Genomic DNA, 22,476 nt, shown 5'->3' on the forward strand with positions numbered 1-22,476 from the left:
TCAAAAGACTGAAAAGTCACTTGACTAAAACCCATAATACTGAATTTCAACATACTAAATTGTAAACTGGACCATATAAAATCAGACTAGGTGGGGGTGCTACACCCCCCCCCAACTATATATACTAACTCCAGGATTACACTACCGTGGGGAAAAGGCATATACCCTTCACTTACCTTACAGTAGTCTACATGCTGCCACTACTATGCCTTTTTTCCCATGGCTGTGCAATCCTGGAGTTAGTATATATATATATATATATATATATATATATATATATATAGTTAGGGAGGTGTGCGGGGCACAGCCCCCCACATTGGGGGTGTGTGGAGTGTTAGCCCCCCACATAGTCTGGTTTTATATGGTCCAGTTTAAAATTTAGTATGTTGAAATTAAGTATTATGGGTTTCAGTCTTACGGGATTCAGTCAAGTGACTTCAGTCATTTGAAATTCAAATGAGTTTTAGTCAAATGAGGTTTCTATCATATGATAAGGATCCAAAAAAAAAAATATATATATATATATATATATATATATATATATATATATATACATACATATAGATATATGGGTCTATGTCACTTTACCGAATTAGCATATGACCGAAATTGAAAAGAACAAGACAACAACAACAGCAAAACTGCAGAACAATGAATGTTCACAAAAGCAAAACTTACAATACCAAAGAAAATACATACAGTCTATTACTGAGAAATAAATGTCTGTCCCTTTAAACTACACTTTGATTTACAGCAACTTCTGTGACAAGTTTGGAGCACTTTCCGGATGATAATTCTTCCAGTGAAATGATGAACATAGTGTGCAGTTTAGCTTTACAACAACCTTTTTCTACATTTTTGCAGGGAGGCAAGCCCCCCTGCAAATTATATATACCAATTAAAATATTGCACTACAATGGCGAAAAGGGTGAATTTCCAAGTGCTCATTGTAGCGCAATCTCCATTGAAAAGGTAGAAGGTTAGAACAAACTCCTACTGAGTAGTGTCTCTGCCTGCTGAGGTAGAGTGAGCCAAGGTGATGTAGCTGTCAAAGCAGGATATTAAAAAAAATAGTTGCAGTGAGGAGGGGAACATTTGAAGTATGCTACATATCAGCTAGATGCATGTGTTGTTATTAAAGTTTAAGAGACTTTCAAAAACAAAGACAGTTCGATTGTGGGTTCTAGGGTGGAGGAAAAGTGTGAAAAGCTGAAGTCAGAAAAAACAAGTATGTAAGTGCATGTTGTGTACAAGTAGCATAGAGATACAAAGGTACTGAAAGAATACATGACATTTTATTTAGCTTGAAAACTTGTGAATAAAAATTGTAAGGTTGGGTGAAGAGATTTGGTGTAAGATTATTAAAATATCTGAAGCAGATATACTCAGAACATCCCCGTTGGAGCAGTAAAAAATGAGCATGAGATATAGTTAGTGTGTGGATCTGCTACAGAAAATGGACTTACTTATTTTAAGTTGTTCCTTAATAATTTCATGGTTGATATCTTTATGGTGATCTTAGAATTAAATCTTTTTGTGGAATATAGAAGGAAAATTCTGAAAATCATATATTTTATTTTTGTAAGTAGATTTTGTGTAGTAGGTTCTAGTAAAAGGAAATGAGTTATCTAAGGATATTATTAATTACTGTTGCATTTTATCACATTTTTGAGTACATGTTAATTATGATTGCTTTTTAAATGTTCAGATGTGTGTGTGCTATTAGGTCTGAGGAAGTAGACTGTTACTGTGAAAGCGCTCACCTTTATATATTAAATACTGTGCAACATTTTAACTTGATTTCAATTTATTTGAGATATGTGTGATGGTTTTATTGCCTCTGTGATAGCTGCTAGATTTTTTTCTTTGGTATATTTTGGTTTGTCTGAAGCAACTTTTACCTGAGAGTTAATTACATTTAGTGTATTATTTGTGTGTGAATAAGCAGGAAAGAGGGCTAGGGTGGTTTATCGGTTTCTGCAGATAGTATGTTGAACAGCAGACAATGTTTCTACATTAGAGGAAATATTTGAACAGAGATAAGATGTATTTTCCAAAAACATTGCAGTAAGCTGCATATCTTCAGATTATATATCATTACTGTGCAGGTGAGTGGTTTTTGCTAAAATGATTCAGAAAAGATAACAGAATGGAATATCGGAGACACTTTAAGGTAAGAGTTTAAAGTAAGAGTAATATAAGATTCTTAGCCATATGTAGTGCTCACTGTGAGGATATCAGATATCTGTGCTAGCATATCTGGCTGCTGCTTTGAAAATACTTGTAAATAATTATAAATTACCCTGTGTTATAAATGCCAGCATGACTAGTTATAATTTTGTAAATAAGTTTATGTTTTTCATTATTACTTTGGTTTATGTAAAATGTTAGAATCAAAGAGAATTTTCTGGCTGACCAAATGTGCATGTCTTTTGAAAATAATTCTTAATGCAGGTTGTGCCAGTCAGCTGACCTAGAGTGATGTCATCACGTGCCTGAGTTGAAAGGAATTGAATCTCCACAGCAGCTGTTTTTGTTTACTTTTTAAAAGTCTGAAATGAGAGAATAAAATTCTCATAACAGTTTTCTATGACTAAAAAAATTCTGCTATAAAAAATAGGTTCCGAGTCAATTTTGTTCAGTGTAGTTGAGTTACATCTGTTGTCGGTGGTTGTTTTCCCGATCAATATTTTTCACTCAGAGTTTTTTCAGAGCTGTTCAACAGAAATAATAGGATTTTCTATTCCAGTCTCTGAGTACTGGACAGCAGCCTGAAAAGTGGACATATATTCTTATTTTGCTTGCAGAAGTAAGAGTATGATCTTGCCTTGCTGAGTTAATTAAGATTAGACAGGGACAGTTAATCTTTAGACAGTTAGGGATTTACAGTTAGATAGGTAGAGGTTTTCTTCAATCAGTGTGAAACCTATCCTACAGTGTTATTTCCATAATTTCATGTGTGTGAAACTCTGTGGTTAATTGAAATCAGTTATTCAGTGTATATTTGTTTTAAATAATTTTTATTTATTAAATATTTTACTACCTTCTATTGTGGTTGGTTATTTAGAAAGTACTTTTAGTAATCTGAGTGTGTTTATACTTAATGTGATAACACCAGGGCTATTCTGAAAAGCCTTACTGCTTGGATTACATGCTACCTTACATATCAAGATTTATTTTACCAATATAATTGAACACCCCTTTTGAAGGGTATTGTGGTATTTTGACTGGTGGCAGTGTTATCGTGTAATTTCAGAAAGAGGACATAGCAGGTAAATCTGTCCCAGTCTTTCCCAAGAGTGTTTATATGTGGGATTATCAAATATTTAAGAGTAAGTGTGTCAGATATCTAGAAGTAGGACACAGTGCTCTTTAGTGGGTAATGTGAAGACTCATTCTCCAATCTAGATTGAAGCAAATAGTTAATTCCCAGGTTTGAGCCTGTTTCCAGTGGACCATCAGGAGAAATTGTGTGTTCTGTCCCTGCTTTCAGTGACCCTGCTTTACTGGAGACAGTGGTGAGGATGGAGGCTCCTTAGTTACTGCCCCAGGTTTAAGTAGGGGGGGTCATCACACCCACATTTCAAACCAACCAAAGGCTTACATGATATTTGTGATGTAAATCTGTGCCTACCTATGCAAGTATCAAGACTACCTCTAAAGAAGAAAAGTAACTATGGCCAAGTTAAAAAAAAAACATTTAGAATTTAAATACTTAAAAGGGATGGACCCTGAGAGTAGCATGTGTAAGGAAATCTGCAAGAAAATGATTGCTACATGTAACTGGAGAATTTTACATTTCTCAGTATAAGTAGAATGATCAGGTTTAGTGTGCGGAGGTAGAAGGCTGAGGAAAATGTTTTAGTTCATGCCCATCTCAAGCAGAATGATAATGCTTCATGTCACACTTTTAGTAGGTTAATGGTTTGCTTGACAGAAGAAGCATGAACATCTTGAAGAACATATGTTCAAAAGTATTAGGATCCAACCCAACACTCTCATACTAAGTGACTTCAACTATCCCTCCATCAACCAGGAAAACTACTCATGTACCAATACACTGGCCCAATGCTTCCTGGAATTCATCAATTCCAGTTCCCTGGACCAGCTCATTCTTACCCCCACTAGGGGTTGCAACATCCTTGACCTGGTCATTACTAACATGGGTGACTATTGCTCTGTACCAGTAGTCAACTCCTCCCTGGTTAGTTCTGACCACAAACTAATCACCTTGGAAATCCACATCCCTCCCACTCACCACCCCCCGCAAAGGTAACCACCATGAAAAACTTCTCCAAAGCTACCTTTGGGCTACTAAAAACAGAGGTGGCTAACTTCACGACACCCATGCAATTGGAGAACAGCTGCATGACCACTGAATCATACACTAATGCCTTGTATGAACACGTACACAAATGCATGGATCTCGCCATATCCAACAGAACCAAGATGCTCCCCTCCAAAAAAAGGAAGCCAATCTGGTGATCCCTTGCCATAAATAAACTCTACAACAGAAGGAGGAAACTGATGAGAAATAAGATGAAGTCCCAAGAATGGAAAAACTCCCTTATCAGCCTCAACAAAAAGTTGAGATCCCTCATCAAATCCTCTAAAGCTAGCTATGAAAACAAAATTGTAGCAGATAGTAAAAACAACCACAAGGCCTTCTATAGTTATGTAAAGAATCTCCATGGCAATACCCAAATTGCTCAGAGCTGTTGCACAGTGGCACCTCCTATACTGCGCCAACAGATATTGGCAATATAATGGCCAACAGATTCAGTGACGACTTTACCCCTCTCTCCCCCACCAAAGGAATAATCACAACACCAGTAGATTACCAGGCACCCAGTATTACTGCTGCACAGGTTAAAACAGCACTGTCCAAAGTCAAGAATACAGCTTCTTTGCGACCATATAATATCCCTGTCTGTGTTCTATATGAAATACAGAGTGAACTGGCACCTCACCTGTGTGCCCTGTTGAATCACAGCATCACCTCAGGCTTTGTCCCTACCGAATGGCACACTGTTACAGTCATCCCTCTCCACAGAGGAGGAGCAACTACAAACCCTGGGAACTATTTCCCCATTAGCCTGACAAGTCAGATATGCAAAGCTATGGAATGCATCATCATGGACCTAATAAACAAAGATATAGGGAACCTCCAAACTCTGGATCCCACACAGTTTGGTTTTGTGAAGGGTAGATCATACCTGCTCAACCTGGTCGACTTCTTTGAGTCAGTCACCAGAGCTGTAGATGAAGGCAAGGTGGTTCATACAGCCTACCTTTATCTGGCCAAGGCCTTTGATACCATTGCCCACTCAGGAATCATAGAAAAACTCACCAAGGTAGGCATCAACCCCTATATCACTAGGTGGGTTGCAAACTAGCTCACAGATAGAACCCACAGTGTGAAAGTAGCTGACTCCAAGTCAGACTGTCAACCTGTCATGAGTGGAGTCCCACAAGGTTTGGTCCTAGGTCCTCTCCTGTTTGGTATCTACTTCTCTGAAGTTCAGGCCAACACAAAGTGACTCTGGCTGACAATGTTCACAGAAGATTGCAAGTTGGGAGCCATAATTAACTCCCTCTACTCTTCCCTCATTTGGCCAAACATTGAGTACAATGCCTCATTTGGCATGTACCTCACTAGACACCTACAACAACTGGAGAGGCCACAAAAATACCTCACAAATCGGATCTTAGGCCTTAAACACTTGTCCTATATGGACAGACTCAAAAAACTCCAACTATTCTCTGTCTCATATCACCTACTTAGAGGCGATCTCTGCTTGACTTACAAAGCCATGTCTGACCCAGCTGTGTTAGAAATGCTACATCTAAAGAAATCCCAATCCCTCCCCACTACACGCTCAGGAGACCTCAACCTCATTACCAAAATCAACAGAACAAGCTGGAGGGACAGGTTCATAACCAGAGACTCCCCATGCTATGGAATAAACTTCCCATACATGTCAAGTGGAGTGCCTCACTGGCCCTCTTCAAGAGAAATCTTGATGAGTGGATGAGAAATAGAAAATTCACCCCATGGGGTCACTTCAGTGGCTCTACTTAACAATGGCCCTGTGAACTAAGGTCAGGTGGCACGATGCCAGAGTGATTCTATGGGCTAAGCTTGTAAAGGTTCCAGGGCCATTAGCCTAGTACACACCTATAAACCTATGATTTCTGGGGTATTTTCAAAAGCTGAAAAGTTGTATGAACTGAGTCATCATTATTGGTTAATTAAAAAAGAGATGCCAAATATGTGTGACCTTAAGGTAAAATACTTAAGGACCTCTATAATTCAGAGATGGGATTAAAAGTTGCAACTTAAAGGTTTACGCTTTTGGAAATTAACTTGTATTTTTTAGGTATTATGTAGAGGTATCAATTCTTGAATTGATGTTTATTTTACAGTCTATATTTTCTTACAAATTTAAAATCTGCACTTCTGAAATAGTCCTTCAAGCTGTAACTAAACTGAAAGCAGGTCCAAAGCAAGAAATTAAATTGTTGCATGTATAGCAACATTGTGCAAACCAAAGTATTTGTGTTGCTTACTTAATGGCTTAAAGTTCAGTACTTTATATGATTTTTAATGTCAAATGATGCCTATAAGTATATATCTATGGCCAGCATTTTTCAAAATATAGTTTTATATCACAAAGACAAGAATTTGTGAAAGAATACTAAAAATAATCCATGTAGATGATATGAATGTACCATTTTGAAATTTATCAATTTTAACAAGTCAAATATTTCTTAAAATGCAGTTTACAGATTTATAATGTTGAAAATGAGGGTGAGAGATAATTTTAATAACATAGTATGAGACAGAAAAACAAGGCACATAGTATATGTTTGCTAAGTTCTCACAAGCAACAAAACTGTATAAACTATTTATAATCATTTAGGAAGATAAACAGATGGACTTCTACTGAAATTTCTGACAATACAGCATTTTCAAATGTGTATAACATGAGTATGTTTCCTATGTATATAAAGAGAACTTACTTATGTGTTATTACATTTTTGTGAAAGATTGTCTTGTCATTAGAAATTGTGTAAAAAAAAAAGGCATTTGCAACAAGCAAGTAGCAACTCACCCTGGGATTTAGAAAGGCATAACATGGTATAAAAACCTGTTGTCTGCAGGTTTTGCAGTATGTTATCCCTAAAGGACTATGTGACCACTGTACCACTACAGAGGTACAAAGGCACCAACTAGTAGTGCAGACAGTGGTTTCACTGGTGCAGCTCTATGCAAATGCTGCAGTCTGGGGGATTGACTAGTGCTAATTAGTCATGTACTCACCATAGAAATTTCACTGACATCTAAATAGCATGGTGATGTGATTCAGAAAACAGCTGTACTGGGTTATTGGGGCCATGAGGTAGAAAAAATATTTCCAAGCAGTTCAATGACAGGACTGGAGCTCTTAGTACATCTGTGGGTAAATACTGCCAAACCATCTATGTATGTATGTGCGTGTATGTGTGTATGTATATGCATGGGGCTTCCTTTTGAAATGCTGACGCTCAAAATGCTGAGTGCCAACAAGCCAAAAAAAAAAAAAAAAGACAGAAGACCCAGGAAAAGAATGAATCTGAAGATCCTCCTTCTCCTTTATACTTCTTTTTTTGCACGGGGGTCAAGTCCCTCTGCACTCCCTAAACTTTCATATACCAGCTCCAAGATTACCATACTTCAGCAAAAAAAAGAATATTCTGAGAAATGGCCATCTCGGGCTTATTATATGCAAGTCCATTTTTCAGCGATTGCTTCTCCATGTTTTGAGACTCACTCTAGCTGCCCTGACATTTCAAATGGTTACCATGTGTGGGTGTCAGTATGTCCATTTGTTTGTGTACATGTGAAATAGTGTGCGGGCATGTTAGAAAGTAACTGCTCCACCATGGTGCGTGATCTGCTAGGTGCAATGCAGTTACATCTAACAATGGAATGTTTGATTCAGAGACATCATAATAAGCTACTAATGAGATGTCACATGTCTCTGACTAGCATATTAGTAATAATCTAGCTGAATCACAGGATAAATTCATAATGTATGAACATACCTTTTTGTCTGTTGAAGTGTTGTATCTTAAACCAGCTAACATATTTAAAAAATATATATATAAATGACAAGACTATGATTAAAATAGTCTTGGGAGCTATGTCCAATCACAAAGGAAACATCTAAGTAAAAAATAAAAAGAGACAGAACATTTCCACAGACCTGGACCAGGCAAAACTTAGTAATCAGAATATTCCCTTGGAAAGAAGACTTGAGTGTAGACAAGGAACTGGGGTAAAGTGTTCCAAACATGTTTATTTATTAATTTATTTTACATTTGTTGACTGTGAAAGTCCAACTGGGTCAGGAAGCCATTTTCAGTGGAGGCCCGGGGAGAAAAGCTCCAACAAAGTAAAAGACAAGTGCAGTACAATGATAATTACATTTACGTATGGAAGTGCGATTTACAGTGAGTTACACATGGTGCCATTTACTTGCATACAGTTGATACTCATATATAACAGTAATATTTACAATGAAGAAATACAGAGAATGTCAATAATACAGTTAGTTTATGTACTCATGATCCTATGGAAGGTTGTTGATAATACAGTTAGTTTATGTACTCATGATCCTATGGAAGGTTGTTGGTACACATATTATTTCAAAGTTGCACAGTTTGGTAGATATTTGCAATGATTTTTAGGTAGATCTAAGGGAAAGGGTTTAAATGAAAGGTTAGGTAATAAACAACAGTAAGATTATTAGCTAGATATGCAGAGAGAAAAGGGGATCTTAATAATATGCCTGTTGCTTTTTTGAGGCAGCTGTAGAAAAGTAATGGGAGTGGAAGGTGTGGGGGGGGGGGGGTTGCTAGGTTGTTCTGGAACACAGGCAAAAGTTTTATCTTGGAGGTAATTTTTTAGTGTAAGTTGCTAAGGCATTCCAGAGTTTGCTGCAGTGTAGGAAAATAGACATTGTTCAGCTTTTTTGTTTGGTCTGTGTAGGGTTACTAGTTGCTTATCTTCAAATTGGAGTGTTTTGGTGGGTTTGTAGGCTGGGAGGAGTGAGTTGACTGCTGGCCAGTTATTAGGTTGATATATAACTTCATAAGCCATATACTGAGTAGTAGGTGGTCTAGGTGGGGTCTATATTACCACACTGAAAACACAAGTCAGCAACGCCTGTTCACCAACCAATAAACAGCTAACTGTCATTTCCAAAAATGGCTGCCCTTTTTCCCATGTAGTGCAATCTCGGAGTTTTATATTTAGTTGGGAGGCCACAGCCCTCCACATTGGGGTGTGTGGGAGCAAATCCCCCCACTTTGATATGATTGGAATTCTGTCTCGTTTCCTCTTGGCCAAATGATTTTTCCCCTAGGAATAAATTGACTGATGTGGCCATTCTCAAAAATGACAGTTCGCTGTTTATTGGTCAGTGAACAGGCATTTGCTGACTTGTGTTTTCGATTTGGTAATATAGACCTGTCTAGGTGGTGTGGAAGTTTCATCCAGTTAAGGGTACTGAGTCCTGTGCAGTAGTTTGTGTTATGTGGACCGTTTATAGCAAATTTGGCAATTTTATTATAGCAGGATTCCAGTTTGTTTTTTAGGGTAATCTGAATGTTTGTCAAAATGGAAGCACTGTAGAGGAGAGAGAGGAGCAGATAAGTTGAAGCCAAGGTGGTTTTGGTGGTTGTATTCATGAAGTTTGTATGCCAGTATAGCATTCCTAGTTTGCAGTGGGTTTTTTGATTGGATTGTGAATATGTAAATAAAAGGAAAGTTTATTGACTATGGTCACTCCTAGTAGTCTGGCTTGGGAAACAACTTCTAGTTGAGTATTGCTAAGTGAAGTGATTGTAAAGTCTTTTGAGAGATTTTTTTAGGGGTGAGAAGGAATAGTTTAGTTGCATTCGGGTTCAGCAGGAGCTAGCATTGCTTAACCAGGTCTCTATGGAAGTGAAGGCAGTTTGGGTTAGATGCTGAAGGTATTTTATATTGTCTGTAGAGGAGATGATGGTAGAATCATTGGCAGATTGTATTAGGGAACTATGCTGAGAGATGGAGTGAAGGTTGTTATTGAAAATGGTAGAGAGTAATGGTCCGGGTATAGACCCCTGAGGGACTAAATTGCTACTAGTTAGATAGATTGAGAGGGTTCCCTGACATTTTATGGATTGTTGTCTGCCTGTTAAGTAGCTGTTGAATCACTGTTGAGTTGTAGTGGAGAGATCAAGAGTAGACAGTTGTTGTAGTAGTTTTGGGTGGGAGACAGCATCAAAGGTCTTGGATAGATCAATAAATATTACTGAAGTTAGTAGTCCGGCATCCCTGGCTTTGTTGATTGCATCTGTGAAGGAGATTAATTCAGTGGTAGTACTGTGAAAGGGTCTGAAGCCATGTTGGATGGGGGTAAGTAAATTGTTTTGCTGGTTATGACTAAGTAGTTGTTTATGTATAATTTTTTCTAGCAGTTTGGATAGGGAGATAGTATAGTGATGGAACAATAGCTGGTTATGCCATTGCACTTGTTGCCTTTATTTAGTGGGGTTATTATGGATTTCTTCTAAATGGTAGGGATGTAGGATTTCGAGATGGATCAGTGATGAGTATGCTAACTGGATAAGCTATAGCTTTGGTAGAGTATTTTAACTATTCTCTTGGGCGGTTGTCAGTGTTGGGACAACAGTATTTTAGTTTAAAAAGTAACTTGTGTATGTGGTGAGTGGGTACAAGTTGAAGAGTAAGGAGAAGAAAATGTTGGTCAGTTGTAATTGTGTCTAGTTTGAGAAACATAGATGCTGTGGGGTCTTTAGTAATAGTTTAGGAGGGGTTGTGACTATGCATAGGGTGGGGGTTTGTGGGGTTCTTGGAAGGATTTAATAAGTTGCATATACTATCTATGAAATGTGCATTGAAAGCCTCTACTATTTGGGATGGGTTTTTATTGATATCAGGGAATAGGTTTTCTTTGGTTCTGGGGATGAGGAGCTGAGATATGTTATGCCAAATCTTTTTTGGGTTGTTTTTGTGGAAGGTTAGCTGTTGGGAGAAATAGTGTTTCTTATAATTGTTTAACTTTTTTTGTTTTTGCTTGGCTGTGCAGCTGTCTATACTTTTGGTAATTTAAAATCACTTTTTTGTTTTTTGCCATTCTTGCCAGACGTTGTCTTTTATTACTAGTAAGTTTTTGGTGGAAATGGATAGCCAAGGAGTATGATTAATTTTTATATTTTTGTACGGAGAGGGGCTAGGTGGTGAAGGGTATCGAGGAGTATTTTGTTGAAGTGGCTGATAGCATCATCAACTGGTAGGGTTTTTCATATGAACCGGTTTATTGATTTTAGTAATGAGTTCAACTGAAGTTGATTGAAGTTAGACAAATTGAATGAGGTTTTATAAGTGTGGATTTCGGTGGAGTGGTTATGGCTCTGTTTGTGTAGGCAGGTATGTGGTCACTTAGATTATTTTGAAGGGTTCCAGAGTTGATGTATTTGTAGGGATCTGAAACTATGATCCAGTCAAGAGTTGTTTCGTGTTTGTGAATTTGTTGAATTCTAGTTGGAGTAGAGATGAGTTGAGTAAAGCCATGTAGGTTGATGCTATTGGTGGGGTAGTCAGAGTTTGCATGTTTCCAATTTATGTTGTTATCCCCCATGATGATGGTTTCACTGGAAATGTTTTGGGAAATCCAGGATAGGATGTATTCTAGTATGGGGATGTTATTTCCTGACAGAATGTACAGGACTGTGATGCATAGCTGTTTTGTGCTATTGAGTTTTAAGGTGGCTAAGAGAAGTTTGGTGGTACTAAGGGATGGGATGGGTTTGGGATATGGGAGTAGGGTGAATGTGTTAGAGTAGATAAGCGGTACACCTCCCCCTTTTTTCTGAGTTTGGTCTGCTTTTATTATGTTGTAGTTCAGTATCTTTAATATGTGTCTTGAGCCATGTTTCAGTCAGTGTGAGTATAACAGGGGAGTGTTTGGTAAGCCATGTGTTGGGTTCTGTAATTTTGTTACAGGTGCTCCACAGATTAAGAGTGATTAAAAATAAATTTTTAGGGGAAGAAGTTTTGGAAGAGGTAGGACCTGGGTTGGGATAGATGCTGCCACATAGGGATAAGTAGGTTTGTGTTTTTGTGCGGTGGTTGAAGAGAGTTGTTTTATTTAAGCATTTCAGTTTTATTATTGGCAGGGTAGCGGTGTCATGTAGAATTTTGAATTTGACAAATAATATTAAGCTAGAATTATATGGAATGGATGATATAGTAGAGAAGATGTCTGATGCTGATTCTAGGGAGGTAGTGGATGTGAAGGATTTTTCTGTTATTTGGAAATCTCGAGCACTTGATGTAGTGTATATCAGAAAACTGAGAATTAGGGCAGTGAGGGGGAGTATGGTAAAATGAAAGTGCAGTATGATGGATAGTTTAGAGGGTGGCAGGGAATTGTAATGTCTGAATGAGATGGATAAGGTGGTTGAGAGATTTGCAATGATGAGATATGGTATGTGTGCATGTTATGATTTGCTGAAGAAGAATAATAGGGATGGAATGTTGTGAGACTAATTGGAAGAATGTGATCAGTTAGTAGATTTAGGTAGGGGGTGATTGGTTACAGGAGAAGTAGTGGGAGGAATTAGGGTCAATATAGATGTAATTAATATGGGGGTGGGTGAGAATGCGGGTAGGGTAGGAGAGCGGAGTGAGCCAGGGTGTAGTGAAGGGGAATGGAGCAGGAAGAGACAATCAGCAGGCAGACCTGTTAGAACAACAGAATCAATCAGCCAACTCTGCACTCAGGTGAATGTCATTTGAAAAGAAAGATGTTTAGGGATGCACTTTAGAAATGCTTAATGCTAAACCAGTTTCCCAAATGACTATTAATTTAAAGGTTGTTTTATAATTTTCTTATTTATTTTTCTTTTTATTTTATTGTCTGTGGTTTATAAAGACCAGTTTGCATCAATTAACTTAAGTATTGGGGCAACGAGGATCCTAATCTGTAGTGACTTGGTGTGCATGCCACTATCTCCAGGGTTAATTCTTGTAACATACAAGTACATTCAAGTACTATACAGAAAATTGGTAAACATATACTTAGTCTAGAGTTTCTAACTTCATTTAGTTGGAGTCTGAGCGTATTTGATTCCTGTGGTTCCAATACTTTGGTAAGGGGTACAGGAGTACCAGGTATCCAGAGCAGTAATTAAAAAAGATGCAGTATTATCTTTTTCATACTGAATTTCTTATCAAAAGGGAAATTTAGTTTAGAAAAAGCACCAAAATTTTATTAACATCGTAATGTTGTTTTATACTCCATCTGCTAACCTTGTAATCTTCCCATATATTTGTTATTGCATACATGATTCACATGCTCTGTAAATTATGCTGTGCTATGTGATAATAAGGATTTAGTGATTATGTCTTTAGGTTAGTTTGCTACATTTGTCTTATGTCTATTTTTTAGTATAGTGAAGGACCATATTAACAAACAGGTCTGTGGGGACAGACAAAGTTGTTGAATGCAGATGATGTGGCATTGCAAGCAGACTCTGAATAGGAACTTTTAACTAACACTAACAGAATGGAATGCAAAACTGAGGCACAAAGGAAGAAAATGAGTACAAATATGACAGCTGTCATGGCAGCAAATAGGGAAAATTAGACAATGTTGAAACTTAAGATTGAAGACAAAGTAGTGAAAACAGTGGAGCATGTTAAGTATGTCAAGTATTTTAGAGTGGTAGATTAGGAGAAAGAATGTCTGAATGAGCAGGTCAAAGCTAGAAATAAAGGGGGACAGCAACAAACTGGCTTAGAGTGTTGTGGTTGTGTAGGGAACAAAATGCCAAAGAAGCTGAAAAGTAGGGTATATAAAATTGTGATGCGATCAGTACTATTGTAAGGTGCAAGTACCTGACCATTGAAGGCAGAGCACTTGAGAAAGCTAGACATAATGGAGATAAAATGCCTGAGATGGGTGGCTGCATGGACACTGTGGGACAGGTGTAGAAAAGAGGGCATCAGATTAGAAGCCAAATTAGATCCAATTGCAGAGAGGTCAAAGTGCTCAGATTCTGGTGGTTCAGACACATGTGTTGGAAGGCAGTAGACTACCTGGTAAAGAATATTTATGACAGTCAGGAAGAAGGCAAGAGGAAAAGAGGTCATCCAACAAAGGGAGGGATGGATGGATGGATGGATGGATGGAAGGATGGATGGATGGATGGATGGACTGTGTGTGAGAGAAGACCTGCAATATATAGGTATAATTGTCAAAGAAGGTAGAATTGAGAGAGATGGTGACAGATGACACAATGCACCCAGTTCTATAATGCTGATTCTGCTGATGATAATGATTACAAGTGCTTGGTCTAAAGTAAATCCTTGATAGTCCTCATATCTTGATCATAGATTTTGACAATGACAGTGTAGTGATAATGACATCCATGCAGATACATACAGACAAGTCTTAAAGAAATGAGAACAGTCTGACACCATCAGTTACAATGTAAAGTTAGGTTTTAAATAGTATTGCTCATCAACAAATGAATGAAAACAGGTCTAAAGAATCAGTAGGCGCATGTCTGTTTTCATTTTCATGGGAAAAAGAACACCTCAAAAGAAGACGTTTATTAAAGTGCCGCGAAAATATACATAGTAGAAGGTAGATTTCTCTAGAGAGCAATGTCTGCAACTGCCAGATATACAGTTAAATGTGCTCAATCTATAGGATGCCAGAGGCTGTACAGAAAATGACGTGTTAAAATGTGAACATATAGAAGAGTTAGACAACCCTTGGTTGTAGACAGGGGGAAACCTCAAGATCAAAACTTTTGACTCATGATGGTGGTGATAAATCTTTATAAAATACATGGTACTCCTTTCATAGATAAAGCTAGGTGACTGCATGGCAAGCATTTTACAATTCACCACAGTGATTAGAAATTGAAGATGAAGTGGTATGTTTAATGAAACAAGACAACTATAACATTTTCCTGAAAAAAAAGAAACACTTAAAAATGTGCTGTGATAAGGAGTCACATTTTTAAGGTCAACTGCATGTGGAACCCAAAATCATGAAAGGCAGAGCTGTAACTCCAAACTCTAAGTAAATGCCTGACCTAGGCATGGAGTAGAAAGGCTGAAGAAAAGATGTGTTAAGTCACATCTGAAAGAAACTTGAGATTGCGGAGATTATCTCAGCTACTTTCCAGAATGTCAGGTGTAAGGTTGGTGAAACAATGAGAACATTGGGTATTTATTCTCTTGGAAAAAATCTCTGTTATGAGTCTGGAAAGACACTGCAAAGGTGACTAAAATGCTATAGGTAAGCAAAATAGGGCATACGGTTGGTTAGATCATGTTTTGTTTAAGATCAGGCTACTGACAAAAACAGTCACATACAGAAATTAGTAAAATGTATATAGGAGTAAGTAGTTTGATAAGATAGTCTTTCTTGGAATGAATATTATAATATGCATACAATAAAATGGAATATGTTTCTTCTCAAGGAATAAAAATATGTCTGCATTTCTATTATTCTTTGTGTATGCTGATAATAAATAAAAAGCTCTTTCTGTTAAGAAGTCTCAATAAAAGCATTTATACTACTCTGTTAATTTTTCCAATGGCAAATGTATAATTTGCATAACTTTTATAGCATGGAAATTAGTGGGATAATATTAGAATCCAACACTCTGTGCTAATAGATTTCAGTAGGGAGAGTGTTGCATAAAGTATACTGTAAACTGCAAAAATGTACCATTTGAATATATGTCAGCTGTTTATAACTTGGTGTCATAGAGGTCATTTAGTTTTTCTATTACTTAATTTATATGCTTGGTATTACTGATCTCACTGACCCTATAAAACTGATATGCATATTTTAATCACGGAAACAATATATTTTTCATTCTGATAATGCATACCTATATTTTTATATTTTTAAATGTTATAGTCACAGTAGTTTTGCCTAGTTAAAAAGGTGTGATGCACATGCTCGGTAAAGCTAAACATAGAACTTAATATGCATATGCATTAGATGAGTGGTTTATAAACATGTTGAAATATTGTTTTAGGGTATTTACACTTAAGCCAATTATTTTTTTTATATACTGCACTACCAGTTGACATAGAATTAATTTAGAAAATATTGCTAACATCATTTATAGCAACATGTAAGGCTGCAATAATTCTCAGAAACTGTTCACAAGAGCAGGATAAATCATAGTGAATGTTCCTGAGTTACCCCATTTTGATCCCAAAGGGCAGGTTAAATATGAAGAACATTCAAAATACAATTACTTCTCAATGCACAAAAGAAAGTATTTTAATGGCTGTCATGCCACACAGTTCTCCTATACAGCATGCACCGTGACCTGAGCTGCTTCTGTGCCACACATTTCTCCTATACAGCATGCACCGTGACCTGAGCTGCTTCTGTGCCACACATTTCTCCTATACAGCATGCACCGTGACCTGAGCTGCTTCTGTGCCACACATTTCTCCTATACAGCATGCACCGTGACCTGAGCTGCTTCTGTGCCACACATTTCTCCTATACAGCATGCACCGTGACCTGAGCTGCTTCTGTGCCACACATTTCTCCTATACAGCATGCACCGTGACCTGAGCTGCTACTGTGCCACACATTTCTCCTATACAGCATGCACCGTGACCTGAGCTGCTTCTGTTTGCTTTTCAAAGTAGTTATAAAATGAAGTAAAGCAGCATAAAAGTAAACTCTGAGTATTTTCCTCAGGAATTTGAGTGCTTAAGAACATATTTCTTTGTTTTTCAAAAGAATTTATCAGCATGCTTGCATTATTTTCATACATTTCTGTGTGCATCTGTAGTAGTTTTTACACTTGAGAACAATTTAACAAATTAAATGAGCACAGATGATGCATCCATTTTCACTGTAAAGCTTTGAGTCTTACTGAAAACAGTTGAACTGCCAAGAGAGTGGACGACAGCAAGAGTTATCCCTTTGCATAAAGTAGGACCATCTATTAGCCAAGGAAATTAAAGACCCTATAAGGCTGACTGGTCTGATATGTAAGGCCATGGAAAGCATAAACATGAACCTGATAAATAATGATATAGGAAACTTCCAGACAATGGACCTGACTCAATTCAACTTTAAGGGCAGGTCAAACCTACTAAATCTGGTGGCTTTCTTTGAGAAAGTCACTTATGGCACAAATGAGGGTAAAACAGTACATACCACCTACCTCAACGTGGCCAAGGCATTTGACACAATTCCACACTATTGTATTATAAATAAGCTCACAAAACTGGGAATAAATTCTTATCTCACCAGATGGATAATTAATTGGCTCATGGACAGGGCACATGTAGTTAAAGTGGGTGAATTCAGATCCAGCAAGAGGACAGTTACTAGTGGTGTGTCGCAGTGCTCAGTACTGGGACCACTCTTGTTTGGAAAATACTGCTATTAAATAAAAGTTAATGTGGAAGGCCTCTGGATGATAATGTTTGCTGACAAGTGCAAGATTTACGCAATCACTAAATCACTCAGTGATGTAGATATCCTTCAGGTGGCTCTAGGGCAGATAAATGATTGTTGCCAGAACCAAGTCCTAAAACTAAATGCAGAAAAATGCATTATCATACACTCTGGGAAGTCAAATACCCTTGCAAATTACAACATCGATAGCTCACCATTAAGAGTTGACTCAGAGGTGAGAGATCCAAATACACAGATAAATAGATAGCCCGAAGTTTAATTGTTTTGTGTATACAGAAGTCCTTCTATGTGGCATAACTTATAACTAAAGATAGCATCCAGATGCAACAAAATTATCATTAGATCAATAATCAAGCACAACACACCATTTGGCTTGTACTTGACTAGCCACTTACAGCAGCTGGAGTGACCTCAGAGGTTTCTCATAAAGAAAATACAGGATGTAAACAACATATCCTATGCAGATAGACTAAAAGCCCCATCCCTTTAGTTTGTCTCCTATTGACTATTAAGGGATGACTTATGCCTGACCTATGAGGCACTCACAAATCCAGCTCTGATGGAACTGCTACACATTTGTAAGTCATACAGTACAAGGGTCACCCATTCTAGGGATATAAACTTAGTGACTCAAAGAAAACATGCTGGAGAGACAAATATCTATTTCAGAGATTGTTCCCTGTTTGGAAATGTATTGGCTATCCCCCTGTATTCCATAGAACCAGAATACAAACTGCCCACCCCCTTTCAATTTACCTTGTTCTTTTAAAATTAGTATCTCTCCACTTAGACGGCTAAAACTTAGGTTGCCCCCTCTTTCATATCTAACTACTCAGTGCACACTGCAATGCTTAGGATATTAACTGATTTTTTTTCCATCTTACCTTTAAAACCCGCAACATCTATTGCAAGACCACCAATTACTGGAGAGCCCATATTCTGCCTCTCAGTAGTCATCTTGTGAATAGTGCTTCTCTCGTCTCCTGATTAAAGAAACAGCACAGGGACATTATTTCCTGGAGACAGCTGATCACCAGAAAGCCTAATAACTGCTTCATAAGTGAAAGCTTGAAATATGTGGTTATATTCTGTTCCTGGTGAGAGAAGGAGCAGTATACGTTGATTCCTGACTGTTCGTAGTTGTGCAGTGAGTGCCTGTGCTTGATATTCCTGATTTTGCTGTTCAATGCATCTACCAGGAAAAGGCTACAACAAGCCTACAGACCCAAACATCCTCTGGGACAGACTGTGGATCACCAAAGAGGCTGTGGCTTGCTTCTCATCTTGGGATTGGTGCTAATGTTTTGCTTCTGTTGAGAGAAGAAGCAAAGGAGCATAGTATCCCAACAGAGTGAAGCTGTGGTGAGACTAGCACTAGCAGTTACAATACAGTAGCCATCCATGCACTTCCCCTCTATTCATCATTTTTGACAAGCTAATTCTTTATTTGCAGTAAGTACTGCTTGATTTGTTTCTATCTTCAGAACATCTGCCTAAATACTTCATTCTTAAATTTTCAGAGTCTACTTATTAGTTTCCCATCAAGTGTTTGACAGTGCTCTGTATAGACACAAACAACATGTGTGACATTTTTACTGTAAAAGTATGATTTAAATTTCACCAATACATAGTTGCACACATGGCAACTAGTTTGCAGTGATAAACACTGTCCCCAGAGTTGCATACTGGATACTCCTGACATTGCTTTAAATTCTCACTCCAACTGTCTAATCAATTAAAAAGGGTCTGTTGCCATGGATATAAATGTTCCCACTATCTCAATTGCCAACTTGTAGATATGGGCATCCTGAGGCAATGTAGAAATTGCCTCATGTTTACTGACAACCTGATAATTCTCAAACAAACTGATATGGTATGCTAGAGATGTATTTACATGATGTCACTGGAGGCAAAGCTCTCGCATAAAAGTACTCCTAATGTTAATAAAGTTGTCAGTACACATGATGTACCAATTACACACAATTCATAGCAGACATACAGACCCACATATGCTGAGGGATTTAAATGTAACATTACTAAACCAAAACAATCTCCTAGATGAAGTACATATAATAAATACTCTCAGCAGCCCTGAATGCACTCTTTCAAAACAACACCCACATCAAAATATGCAGTCACATCTCATGGAGCCTCTACTTCTAAGCCCATAAGGCAAACCAACACACAATCCAAAATGGTCACTGGAGACTCCATAATTAGATGCATTGATGCCCCTCTCACCAGGCTGAGTAAGGAGAAAGACATGGCAGTTGCTTATCTATTGCTAGGATCCACCACTTTACACATACACACAGGCCATTTTACCATGAATACTAGTATGACTCAGAGTCCATGTGGGTATAAATGACCTGAGACATACATCCCTAGACTATACGAAGAGAGACATCATGGAACTCTTGGAATATGTGTCTCAGGCTGGTATGAGCCTAGTATTGAGCAGCATTTTACCTTCTCCAAGGATGATGCCACAATATGGACAAAAGATAACTGACTTTAATAATTCTAAGAAGGTGCAGTCAGCATGGAAGGAGATGGTCAACAGACCATGCTGCTTTGCCAGGGATGGTACACACCTCTCCCTTCTAGGCTTTCATACATTAGCTAAAGCATTGTCTTCCCCATAGTTCCTTTTTTAGGCATTGCCAGACTGAAAGCACTTCCGATATACCAAATCAAAATCAAGAAAACTTAAAAGTATTACTGCTCAATCCTAGAAGTCCAAACAAAAAATTCTACTTCTGAGAAGCTCTCTTCACCCTAGTTGATGCTGATGTCTGTGCAGGTGTCTACTTCACTTGACCTAAAACTCATTTGACTGACACCCATTTGACCGACACCAAACTGACCTAAATTTCATTTGACTGACAACTCATTTGACTGACTCCCATTTCACCGACATTTAAGACATAGACATTGTGGGTTTTCCTTCACCTGTGACTTGCTTGTGATAAAACGAATTACTGTAACTTACAGTGCTGACTGTTAGAATTCTAATAGTCATGTAGAAAGTAGTGTTGTAGTGCTTCTAAATGTGGGTTTGTTTGTTTACATTTTTTGGGAAGTATCTAAAGTAATTTGGTGAATGTTTTGTGCATTCCCAGCAGTAGTGGCAGCATGCACAGTACTGTAAGGCAAGTTAAAGGTATATGCCCTTTTCCCCACTGCAGTGCTATCCTGGAGTTAGTATATATATATATATTTGGGGGGGCACCACCCCCACATTGGGGGGTATACCCCCAATCTAGTTTGGTTGTACATTGTCCCGTTTCTGTTAAGAGGGTAAGTGTTTTTCAAGTTTTGGAAAGGGTTAGTTATTGTTGTTTTAAGTGTGCTTTCCTATGGTTTAAGATTTAGCATGTTGAAATTCAACATTGTAAACTGTCGTTCAAATGGGAGTCAGTCAAATGAAATTTAGGTCAATTGGGTGTCAGTCAAATGGGTGTCAGTCAAATGAGTTGTAGGTCAAGTGAAGTAGATCCCTCTGCGGTCATTGAAACTTGGTTTAAAATAACTGAGATTACAAGGAATTTGCAAGATTATAATGTCTTCCACACATTTAGACAAGCTACTATATAGACAGGAACTAAAGGTAGAGGCATCTTGATTTACATCAAAAATAAATATACCTCAAGACTGGTCAAATAGGACAATGCACTTGAGCTACTCCATGTTCAAATCACCATAGGTAAAATCCAATATCACTTCCTTGGAGGTGGCCTACAGAAATTTGGATAAAAATAGTGTTTTTAGGGAGATAAAGAATCCTGAAAGGAAAAATGAGTGAAGAGGAACATGAGGAGGAAAAATGGCTACCTTTAAAGGTCCAAATAAGGAGGAGAAGCAATTGTGTATTTTGTTTGACCATACCCCAGTGATCACAAAATCAAAACTTTACAAACAACAGGATGAACTGAATAAACTTCCAGGGCAGTCATGGGTAACACAGTCAACTGGAGGCAAAGGATAAGCCTATATATAACTACTTATTGATGTACAATAAACTACAGTAAACATAATCTTAATGGCAAAGTCTTTGAAAAGAAAAATAAGTATCCCAGGGGCATAGAAAGTAATGTATTGGGGGAAACAAAGGAGAAGTAAACAACAAACTGAGAGACAAATGTGAAATAAAAGAACAGTGCTGTATAAGAAGCATAGCAAACAGCTGTAAAACTGCATACAAAATTGTTGTATTGTCACAGAAATGAAACTGGCTCTCCAGAATAGTGCACATACAAGAGCCAAAAGGCAGTGATACAGTGGCCAGGGGTGGGGAGATCTGAGCAAAGGCAGCTGCCAAAGAACACAGTTTTCAACTTGAATGGTAGGCCAGAAAAAAGGAGCATGCTGGATGGCAGCAACTGAGAAAGCAGTGGCAGGTGGCAAAAACAAAGAGGAAAATGCAGTTAATTAGATCAGACTTTGGGTGTTGGCTAAATCCTATCAGAAGAAAGAGAATGCAAGAAAAGTTAGAAGATTGGGAGGAGACATTATTTAATTATAAAAAGCAAAGCTTAAAATCAGAGATCAGAGAAGATACTTTGCTATGCCTACAATTGGACAGCAAGTCAGGGAGAGAAAAGAAGGAAGCAGTGATTGTATTTCATAGAGGGATTCAAAAAATCACAGCAAAAGTGATAAATGGTGGGATATTTATATGGATCATCTGGCAAGGAAGGGTATAAGGTGCACACTACACAACAGGAAACATATATGCACCAGACAAGGTGAAGAAGGATTCTACAAGAACTTTTTTGCTAACTAGGCACTGGCAGAAAGCCAGGAAATTGAGATAATGGGCGGACTACAATGTTACAATGGAACTTACAGGAGGAGGGACTATAACAAAAAAAATTGACAAGAACCAGCTCATGGAATGAAAGAGGGAGAGTGGCTGGAGATATGGAGGGAAAGGTATCCAAATGAG

This window comes from Protopterus annectens, chromosome 8.part1 (genome assembly GCF_019279795.1).
Source record: "Protopterus annectens isolate FY-2018-M chromosome 8.part1, PAN1.0, whole genome shotgun sequence".
In the NCBI taxonomy this organism is placed as follows: Eukaryota; Metazoa; Chordata; order Ceratodontiformes; family Protopteridae; genus Protopterus; species Protopterus annectens.